Source organism: Ascaphus truei, chromosome 3, assembly GCF_040206685.1.
Source record: "Ascaphus truei isolate aAscTru1 chromosome 3, aAscTru1.hap1, whole genome shotgun sequence".
In the NCBI taxonomy this organism is placed as follows: domain Eukaryota; kingdom Metazoa; phylum Chordata; class Amphibia; order Anura; family Ascaphidae; genus Ascaphus; species Ascaphus truei.
This window is the reverse complement of record NC_134485.1, coordinates 193,045,715-193,056,735: the sequence shown is the minus strand read 5'-3', so window position 1 is coordinate 193,056,735 and position 11,021 is coordinate 193,045,715. Positions and strand designations below refer to the sequence as shown.

General features: G+C 47.0%; 1 protein-coding gene across 1 annotated transcript in view; it reads right to left on the bottom strand.

The window, feature by feature from the left end:
• Positions 1-10: 10 nt before the first annotated feature.
• The window catches only part of STYXL1 (serine/threonine/tyrosine interacting like 1), a 98,353-nt gene continuing 87,342 nt past the window's right edge, over positions 11-11,021 (bottom strand). The window contains exon 10 of the mRNA XM_075589847.1: positions 11-93. The gene's annotated coding sequence lies outside the window, so the exon portion shown is untranslated. The remainder of the gene's footprint in view (positions 94-11,021) is intronic.

Here is an 11,021-nt window from a genome sequence, read left to right as displayed (position 1 = left end):
ACGCATTCATGTCCAGGGCTGCACCTGCTGTGTAAGGTGACCATGGCCCAGTTTTGCATTCTCATTTTCTGGTTTGTCGGCTGTTTTGTTATACTGTAATACAATAAGGTTTATTAATGACTAATGGAAGGCTTAACCAGGACAGATTAATCCAATACAGTAATGTATTGGAAATTGATGAGAAAACTGCTGTAAATAAAACTTTGAAACTGTACTTAAAAATACAAAAAAAAACATACTTTAGTAAATTAAACAAGTCTTCCACAGTATGCCGTCTGCAAACTGGGACACTTGGTAGTGTGTGTGGGTGGCCAACATTTATTAAAGTCTCCCAGGCTGGCACGCACCGGAGTCCCAGCTACAAGTGGGGGCAAACATAGCACCAGTTTTATTGATGAAAATACTCTTCATTGATCCCAGTGGGATTTTTTTCTTTAATAAACCTGGTGCGGTATTTTGTCACAAAAAAAATTTGTCGCAATTTTACAGCCAGAGGACTTTGATAAATGACCCCCTTTACCACTGAAGAACGATTTGACAACATCATTATTACACTGTTTAGTTGGTAGGGATGTCTGCAGTCAGCATCACACAGGTGGTCAAACTGACAGCGGGCTATTAGGAGATATGTGCTACAAAATATTGACAAATTACCCCCTTCCCAGCATACAGGCTAATATGAGGAAACTATTAAAAGATGGGTACAGAAGGGGTATAATTAATAAATTGGGGTATATATCTTTAGATACTCTGCAACCAAAAGCACCCATATTTTATCACCCACCAAAAATCCACAAATACCTGACCAATCCACCAGGGAGGCCTATAATGTCAGAGACAGTGGCAGATTTCCCATGAGGGCCGTTAGCCCCTAGCCTAGGGCGGCAAAAATGTCAGCCCCCATAAACATTTGCAGCGCTCTCAGGCCTATCGGGCCCAATAGGAAGTCACTTAGCTGTAGCGCCTGTCTCCTTGCTGCCGCCCACCTCCTTTCAAATCGCAGCGTCAAATGACGCCGCAGACATCACCAACGTGACTACTCTGCTCTACTCTCACTGAGGCTTCTCTCCTCTTGTCCTGCTGGAAACTAACCTTCTCGAACTTTCCCCTCACCTTATATACTCTCCGTGATGCCATGATCCCATGACAACACAGAGTGGGACCCGGTACTCACTAACCATACTAGTAACCCTTTAGAGGGGGGGGGGGCTACACTCCCCAAACTAAACCCATTGTTGCCCCATCCCCTGCCTGGAGTGATCGCGGGACCCGGAGCGCTCACAGCGGGGACACCCGATCAGGTGACTGAGGGGGAGAGAGATCAGCTCTCCCTGGATGGAGGAGAGCTGCTGGATCACTGCTACTGTGCAGGGTGTTGCTGAGGCAAGACGGAGGCCACAGGGCAAGGGCTCAGACAGACCTGTCTGTGCAAAAGAGTCCCACAGAAGGCCAATCAGACCCTCATTCATTCAAAATGATTAAAGGCTGAGCCCAGGGGGGGGGGGGGGAGGCCTCCGGAGTCGGCGACCAGTATGGCAGCATAAGAAGAGAGCTCTAGGAACCCGCATGGATAAAGTGATAATTAAGCAACTTTCCCCCCAAAATTTTTTTGGCCCAAAACGTGCTATAATCTGTCAGAAGAAACCCCCAATATGTCTCGGGGAGGAAAAACACAAACTTCGAAGGGAGTTAACAAGTATTTTTCGCCGGCGCCACGAGGGTCAGGGACCCAACCCGGCGACCAAAATGGCGCTGAAGCTCAAAGAAAAGATTCAAGGAGGCTGACTGAGGGATCCGCGGCAGAAGGGAATATCACCTGAGCATATCTAGGGGAAATGCTGGAAGGAATGCTGTCATCCTCACATGACAAATTATACAGATCCCTCAAGCAGGACTTTAAAAATCTGGCCTCCGAGCTCAAGGAGGAAATTGTCAGCCTCACGAGGAGAACAGCAGACGTGAAGAACAGGTTAAATGCGGCCCTCCACGCGCAAACAGAGGCAGACGAGGAGATTATTCGCCTCGCCACCGAGGTTTCCTGCCTAAAAGAGCCTGGAGGATCAGGAGAACCGGGACCGTAGGCAAAACCTGAGGATTCGCAATGTCCCTGAAGAGGTTCGTCCTGACCACCTTAGGCCCTATCTGATGGATCTTTTCAAGAGTGTCTGCGACGGTCTGGAGGAGGAAGACCTGGAGCTGGACCGAGCTCAGCGCGCGCTGGCTCCCAAATCAAGCGACCCAAAAAGAAGGGACGTGATTGTGCGTATGCACAGTTACTCCACTAAGGAAAAAATAATAACAGCCTGCAGGGACAAAAACGTGATCGAGTTTCAAGAAGAACCCCTACAAATTTTTAACGACCTCGCTAGGGCAACTATTGAGAGCCGCCGAGAGTTAAAACCTCTAACTACGCTACTACGAGAGAAAGGTATAAACTACAGATGGGGATTCCCGTTTCGGCTAATTGTGACGAGAAATGGCAGACAACTATCCATCAGACGACCGGAAGACATGCCACAATTCGCACGCGAGCTTGGCGTTGAACTTCCGGCCCCACAGAGATCGGACTTGCCGGACTCTCGGCGACCGGGCCGCGGGGGGGTCCTCATCAGGGCTTCAGAGCAACTGGCGGGCCAAAATGCCCAGAAGAACAAACTGCCCGACCGGGAAGGTTGAGAGACCCGTCGACCTCCACAAACGCCGACTTTTGATTGCTGAGACCACCTCCGTAGTGCGAGAAAGCAGAGGCAGGGGGTCAATTGCCCGGAAGATATGGGAGAGGCGCTCCGGCAAGGCCAGTGGCTGGATCGCTGATGGATGAGGGAGCCATTATCCTGTTTATGTTGGGCGCACTGGGTGGGGGAGGGGCTGCTGAGGGCCGCCAGCGTTGGATCTGGGAGGTGGGGGAGAGCTGATGGGGAGCTGCAGAGGCCTACCGGGGAGCCCAGGAAAAGAACCACCGCAGGGCACATACCCGGTTAGAGCGAGGAGATCTGAACGCTATCATCAAGCACAGGTCAGAAGTGGGCTTTCAAGGGACAGGACTTTTAAGCCCGACTTGAACACTTCCCCCCCCTGTGTATGGCCATAGGGTGCGGACTCCAATCCCACCCTAAATTAATAACACGCCTGGGCCACCACTAGTTCTGGCTCTGTTTGGCTAACATGGGAAGACCCCGTGACACTCGGGCTCTCCCCAGTTAATACGCTCCTCCTAGAAGTAATTGACAGGAGTCCCCCCTGCCTAGTTTGAAAAAGTTTAATATTTAATCATTCATACATGATCTTGGTCTACTGAAAGGCGGGATAAACCGTTTATTTTATATCCTTGTATTCGCACCTCTTATGTCCCAGTCCTCATGTTAGGTAGATCCAACTTGCAATTGTCCGTGGTCGGTTTACAGTACGGGAAACCCGATCGTTGAAGGGTGGTGAAAGAAATTTCCCAGTTAATTTTGTTATGTAATTATAAAAGTTGTGATAAATGTTTAACCATGTTACAAGGTGTCCCTTTCCCCCCCCTCCCCCTCCTCCTGCTTCCGATAGCTGTTTGATCAGGCACCCGTGTGAGGTCTGGAGCCGGGACTTGTTTCCAGTACACCGACGGGGAGATTTTTTTGAGATTTGAGATTTTCAACCAAGTGAGCATCTATGACACCTGAAATCTCATATTTTCAACTCAAGACCTTTTGAGGAATCTGTTTGTTCGTACTCTGAGGTCCCTCTCCACTCTGACTCTAGGGCAAAATACCAGGTTCCGGTGGTCTACAGAGACAATATCATTTTCAGGTCACACAAGTGGAGACCAGGAGCGGAGGTTCAATCTGCGGTCACTGGATCCATAACCGGCAGAAGCATATCGCATCTGAGGGTTGACATCAGATGACCATAGAAGACCCATCCCTAAAGATACCAATTGATGCATGCTGACTATTATTATATTGTAAGTAGTTAGCAGGAGGTGAGGGGGCCTCTCAGTCTCATATGTACTGCACAATGGTGTTTTGTTTTTTCTGTTTTCACACTGCATGGATATCGAGTGAACAATAGTCAGTGTCCTGCTTCAACCAAGACTGTCCTAACCTTCCTCATAATCCAAGGACTGTGTTTTTATTGGATTGGTATTGTATATCAGGGCCTGCGCCTAAGACATTTTTTGCTCATACCATTGCCATCCTGTCATTTCTGTCCATCAGATAGTTGGGATTATATATTTGTAAGTAATACCTACACAGTTTGTAGTTTATTTCTTTCACTTTATTAGTTAGAGTGGTTAATATTTCGTATTTATTAATATTGATTACATTATTTATTTTATGTTGTAATAGCCATCACTGTAAGCACGGTTAGTCACAAATTTGTTATAATAGTTGAGCGCTTTATATGTGTTAGCTTCTAGCTCTCCATATCACATACCACCGGGAGGTGTTAGACTGCATTATCTATCGGAGGAGGACTCCTGCTGACACTGACTGGATTTGGTAACGTGCCATAATTCATGTATTGCCTGATTTTTCAATGTTGATGTACGTTCATTTATTACCACCTTCATTTTTTTTCAATACAATTAATTATACTACACTATGAGTTGTGCGCTGTTTGTCCTTTTTTCTTTCACTAGCCATCTCCGATGTTGAACCATCTAGGCAACTAAGAAAGAGCAACATCACCTGGTCCCCAGGTTTAAACACCGTCATGCGAACATTTTGGTTATAATGTCTCTCCGGACTGTCTTGAGCTGATCTAAGATTCTCGTTTGCAAAATGGCCCACCATGTTTAAGCGGTTCCTAAGGTCCAACACATATTGAAGGTTATTCTTAGAAGGGGACCGCTGTCCCCCCTCGACTCTTTTATAAGGTCTAGGATACCCTGGGGTTGGCAGCAATATAGGAGATCAATTGGGGAGAAGCCTGTGGAGACCTGGGGAACTTCCCACACTGCAAACAGCAGAAAGGGGAGAAGTTCATCCAAAGCTCTCTTTTCAGAGTCTACAAAGTTCCTTAACATACTCTTTAGAGTTTGGTTAAACCTTTCCACTAATCTGTCAGTCTGTGGATGGTAGACCGATGTCTTGACTGACTTCTAGTAATTTTAAGACATCCTGCATCAGTTTAGCCATAAAATGCGTCCCTTGGTCAGTCAACCTAACCTGGGGAAGTCCGACTTGTGAGAACAGCGCTAACAACTTGTTGGCTACCTGCTTAGCAGTTGATGTCCTCTGAGAGAATGCCTCAGGGTACCTTCTTGCATTGTCGACTACCACCAGAATACAATTATGCCCCTTTGCAGAGGGTTCTAGAGGTCCTACCAGGTCTACCCCAATCATCTCAAAAAGGGCACCGAGATCAAGGGTAGAGGAACCAAGGGGGATGGTTTTTGTCTCTTCTGGATGGTTAGCTGGCATTCAGGACATGCAGCACCTAATTTGGCAATATCATTATGCATCCCTGGCCTATAGAAACGGGATGAAATACGGTCCATGGTTTTGTCTCAACGATGTGACCATCCGAAGGGATAGTATGGGCTAGGGTGACAACAGCTTTATCAAACATATTAGAGACCAAGATTTGTCTGGTGACCTCCCCTGATTGTGTATGCTTGTTCACCCTATACAGAATATCATTCAACAATTAAAAATGAGAGAACACCACTACACCTTGTGCATTCAATACATTGTCATCGATTTTCTCCACCTTCTCATATGGTCTGTCAAGGACTGGGTTTTCCCTCTGCCCCTGGCAAAAATCAAGGAAAGGCTGTTTCGGTGACTTAAGCAGATCAGTATTGGTACCTTGAGTCCCAGATTTTTTTTAACTAGTTCTGTTTGTCGCAGCGTTTTTGCTTCCAAGATTTTGGAACCCGATATCTACTGGGAAACTTCTCAGCAGAGAAGGGGAAGAGTTCCCCTTGCTTCTCCTGTATCAGGGAAGGTGGCTGCTCCTGGGGGGGAGGCAGTAAACTGGAGAAATAGGGCCAGTCTCGGCCCAACAAGACTTGGCCAGGGAGCAAAGGAGCGACTCCTACTTCAAACCTAGCCACCCGACCCTTTATCTGTAGCAGGATGTTGGCAGTCGGGTACCATTTTATATCGCCATGTAAAGATTCTGTGCTCCACAGGGAGTCATAGGAAAGCACTTCAGGGGATATAAGTTATGGAAACAAGGGTTTTTCTAGAGTCCAAATCCACAACGGGCTGGACAGATTTAACCCCAATCTGGAAGTAGCCAGGGCTTGTGGCTTTCTCTGGGAAAGTGTGAGGATCGTGTGCAGGCTTCGGCCCAAAGTTTGATCCAGACCTTGCTGCAGCTGGTGCCTCATCAATGCCTGCTGTGCAGAACCCGCCCAGCAACGAATCAGGACTCTGATTCTAGTATCACCTTCTGCTGTGCAGCCGTTCAGCTATTGGCTGTTCTGCCTTTATAGGCTCAGCGATTGCCTCTGCAAATTGGCTGAGCATAATAGAATATTACTTGTGATGTCGTGCTGGTCGCAAGTACACTGTTTTGCCTTGTCCTGCCTTGCCTTGTTCTGCCTTGCTTTGCTGTTCTTACCTTGCAGTTCTTTACCTGAACCCTGGCTCCTGTCTATAACCAACCGCCTCTCTCCAACCCTTGACTACAGCTAGTGACCCCAATGATCCATACCCTCTCCTACCTCCGAGCATGGCAAGTCTTTTTTCCGTTCCTCACTTCTCCAACCCCAACCTGGATACCCACGACTACGAATCTGCATTCTGGTTCTGGTGCATCCCGATCCTGTTCTACACTTCACCCGAGAGGTAGACGCATCAGATGTCGGGGCAGGAGAAGTGTTAACCCAGCGCAAAACCCCAAAAGCCAAGTAGCATCCTTGTGCATTCTCCTCCAAACATTTTCCCATGCCGAACGAAACAACGAAGTGGGCAACCGAGAACTCTTGGCCATAAGAATGGAGACACTTGCTGGAGGGTACCAAAAATCACTATACTTACAGAACACCAAAAACCTCATGTACATTGAGGGAGCCCGTCAATTGGGGTCACAACAAGCGCGGTGGTCTTTATTCTTTTCACGATTTAACTTTATTATTTTTTACCTGCCAGGTTCCAAAAATGTGAAAGCAGGTGCTCTTTCTCGGCAATTTCTGGTTGACGACACTGTGGAGGACCGTGAAGAACCCATTCTCCCGTCTTCACCCATCATATCGGCGGCTACCTTCGACTCTCTAGAATAAATAATTCAGGACCATTCCCAAATCCCAGATGGCCTTGAGGTTCCGGAAGGACACTTTTTTGTCTCGCCAGTCTTTCAACAAAAGGTCTTGGAGTGGGGTCATAGTTCCAAAAGATCTGGTCATCCTGGGGAAAGGAGAACCATCGAACTACTGGAAAGAATCATCTCGTGGCGTGGGATTCGAAAGGATGCTATGGTCTTCGTGGCAGCTTGTCCTGTCTGTACTCGGACCAAAACACAGAGGAATCGCCCTACAGGGTTATTACAATCTCTCCCGATTCCGGATCGGCCATGGACTCACATTTCTATGGACTTTGTGGTGGAGCTCCCTTATCTAGGACTATGACCACAATCTTGGTGGTCGTATGTATGTATGAATGTCTTTATTTATATAGCCCAGATAATAGAGAGGAGTGCTGCACACCTTAAAAAGAGAAAAATGATACAATTACCGGTGCTCCAATGTTAGAACGAAAGCCTGCCATATGCCATTGTCACTTGAAAAAGACCTCCACGGTCGAAACGTTGTGTTGGCTCAATAAATGAGTTTGAATTTGCAAAATCCGCTGTGCCCTCTGTTCCTTCCTCTATTTATTTATATAGCGCCATCAATGCACATAGCGATTCACAGTAGTAATACACGCGACAATCATATAAATACCAAATAATACAAATAACAGATCATGGGAATAAGTGCTTCAGACATAAAAGTAACATTTAGGAAAAGGAGTCCCTGCTCTGAAGAGCTTACAATCTAATTGTTAGGAGGAACATACAGATACAGTAGGAGGGCATTCTGGTAAGTGCATCTGCAAGGGGCCAAGCTTTATGCATCAGGTGTATAGTGTTGGCCACAGAGCTACTCATATGCTTTGTTAAGCAGGTGTGTTTTAAGGTGGGTAGAGAGGGTGCTAGTCGGGTATTGATGGGAAGGGCATTCCAGAGGTGTGGGGCAGTCAGTGAGAAAGCTTAAAGGTGGGAGAGGGCTTTGTATACAAAGGGGGTAGAGAGAAGACATCCTTGAGCGGAACGCAAGAGTCGAGATGGTGCATAGCGAGAAATTAGGGCTGAGATGTAAGGTGGGGCAGAAAAGCGTAAAGCTTTAAAAGTGAGGAGGAGAATTTCATGTGTGATACATGATTTGATAGTAAGCCAGGAGAGGGATTTCAGCAGGGGAGGCGCTGAGACAGATTTAGGAAAGAGTAGAGTGATTCTGGCAGCAGCGTTTAGAATAGATTGTAGGTGAGCCAGGTGAGAGGCAGGAAGGCCGGACAGCAGGAGGTTATGGTAATTGAGAAAGGAGAGAATGCAGGGCCTGTGTCAGAGTTTTAGCAGTTGAGCAACAGAGGAAAGGGCATATCTTTGTGATATTACGAAAGAAAAAGCAACAGGTTTTAGATACAGTACGTTTTGAATGTGAGAGGAGAAAGTGAGAGAGGAGTCATGTCCCCTAGCAAAGAAATACACTCACAAGCATCCGTTAAAATAAGGCAAGGTTGGTTGAGTTGCAATCAGGGGTGGCTTTCATTGCTTTGTGAGCAAGGTGTAGAGTTATAGGAGCGTGAGGAGTGCAGACGTTTGCCAGCGTAGAGGGGAAGCAAGGGAGCGCATCACTTAGGTGATCCGTGCTGTGACTCGATCATCCCTAATTTGCTGGCTGGTGGTGATGCTGACGGAGGAAGGAGTTACGTGGAGACGCACTGAGTAGTGGTCACGTGGGCGGAAGCAAACTCTGGACACTGTCAGGGCTCCATGGAGCAGCGGACGCGCTGTGGCAGCAGGCAAAGTACCCCTACGGAAGGAGGACACTGCGCATCTGATTGCAACTCAACCAACCTTGCCTTATTTTAATGGATGCTTGTGAGTGTATTTCTTTTTGTGCGTCATTTTAATAGTAAAAACTTTATTGCACCAGGAGGTGTGCGCTTTCTCTTCTTTTCTCTTTTGCTACTGGGTGTATTACTAAACTTCCAACAGTATTGTGGAAGGAGATAGTGGGGCCATGTTTGGGAGGAAGTATAAGGAGCTCTGTTTTTGCCGTGTTATGTTTAAGGCGGCGGAGGGCCATCCAGGATGATATCGCAGAGAGACATTCAGAAACTTTGGTCTGTACAGCAGGTGTATGGTCAGGGGTTGAAAAGTACATTTTTGTGTCGTCAGCATAGAGGTGATATTTGAACCCAAGAGATGTGATTAGGTCACCTAGAGAGTGTGTACAGAGAAAAGTTGCGAGGTCCCAGGACAGAACCCTGGGGTATACCCACCGAGAGGTCGATAGAGGACGAGGAGGTGTTAGCAGAAGAGACGCTGAAAGTACGATGGAAGAGGTAAGAGGAGATCCAGGATAGAGCTTTGTTATGCATGCGAAGAGTATGGAGAATGTGAAGGAGAAGAGGGTGGTCCACGGTATCAAATGCTGCAGAGAGGTCGAGTAGTATGAGCAGAGTGTAATGACCACTGTCTTTGGCAGCATGGATGTCATTAGTTATTTTAGTGAGGGCTGTTTCAGTGGAGTGAACAGTACGGATGCTAGATTGTAGAGGGTCTACGAGAGAATAGGTGTTGAGAAAATGGAGCAAATGAGAGAATACAAGACGTTCCAGGAGTTTAGAGGCAAAAGGCAGGAGGGAGACAGGCTGATTGTTGGAAAGACAGGTAGGGTCAAGCTTCCTGTTTTTGAGTAATGGTGTGACTGTTGCATGTTTGAAGGAGGAAGGAAAGGTACCAGAGTAGAGAGAGGAGTTAATAATCTGTGTGAGGATAGGGATTATAGTAGGAGCAAGAAGTTTTAGGAGATGGGAGGGAATGGGGTCAAGAGGGCAAGTGGTAGATGGAGAAGAGGAGATCAGCAGTGCCACATCCTCCTCTGTGACAGAGGAAAAAGAGTCAAGGAAGGCAGGAGGAGAGTTAGGAAGAGGTGTAGGAGGAAACAGAGGGGATGTCCTGACATATGGATTCCACCTTTTCCTTAAAATAATCAACAAAGTCCTGAGGTTAGATGGAGGAGGAAGAAGAGACAGCTGAAGGTGGTCTGAGTGGGGAGTCAAAGACAGAGAAGGGATCGGTTCTCCAAACAAGCTCATTGCATCCTTCTGAAGGGATTACCTAATACTGCTAAACTTTCCGAATTGTTCATTCGGGAAATATTCTGACTCCATCGAGCTTCTCAAGTCATCGTGTCGGATCGGAGTTCTCAATTCATTTCCAAATTCTGGAGGGTTTTTTGCAAGCAACTTGGTGTTTCCTTAAACTTTTCGTCCGCTTATCACCCACAGTCTAATGGACAAACAGAGCAGACTAACCAGTCCTTGGAACAATATATCCGTTGTTTAATCTCCGAGACTCAAGATGACTGGGCAAACCTCTTGCCATGGGCAGAATTCTCCCATAACAACTTCCGGATTGAGTCTTCGCAGAAGTCACCTTTCTTCGCTAACTATGATTTTCATCCCTCAGCTCTTCCCTCATCAGGATCCGCATCTGGAATCCCAGCCATGGATAACCGAATCCAACAACTACAGGGGAAGATCCAGGAAAACCTTCAGAAAGCGGTGACCATGCAAAATAGGCAGGCAGACCAGCATCGTCGTGATATACCAGCATATAATCCTGGTGACAAGGTATGTCTTGCTTCCAAAAACATTAGGTTAAAGGCACCTTCGGCAAATGTATCTCCCAGATTTATTGGTCCTTACTCGAGAGGGTCAATCCGGGGGCATACCGGCTATGCCTTCCAGCCTCCATAAAGAATCCGTCTGTATTCCATATGTCCCTACTAAAACCCTTTGCACAGGATCCCAGGTCTCCTG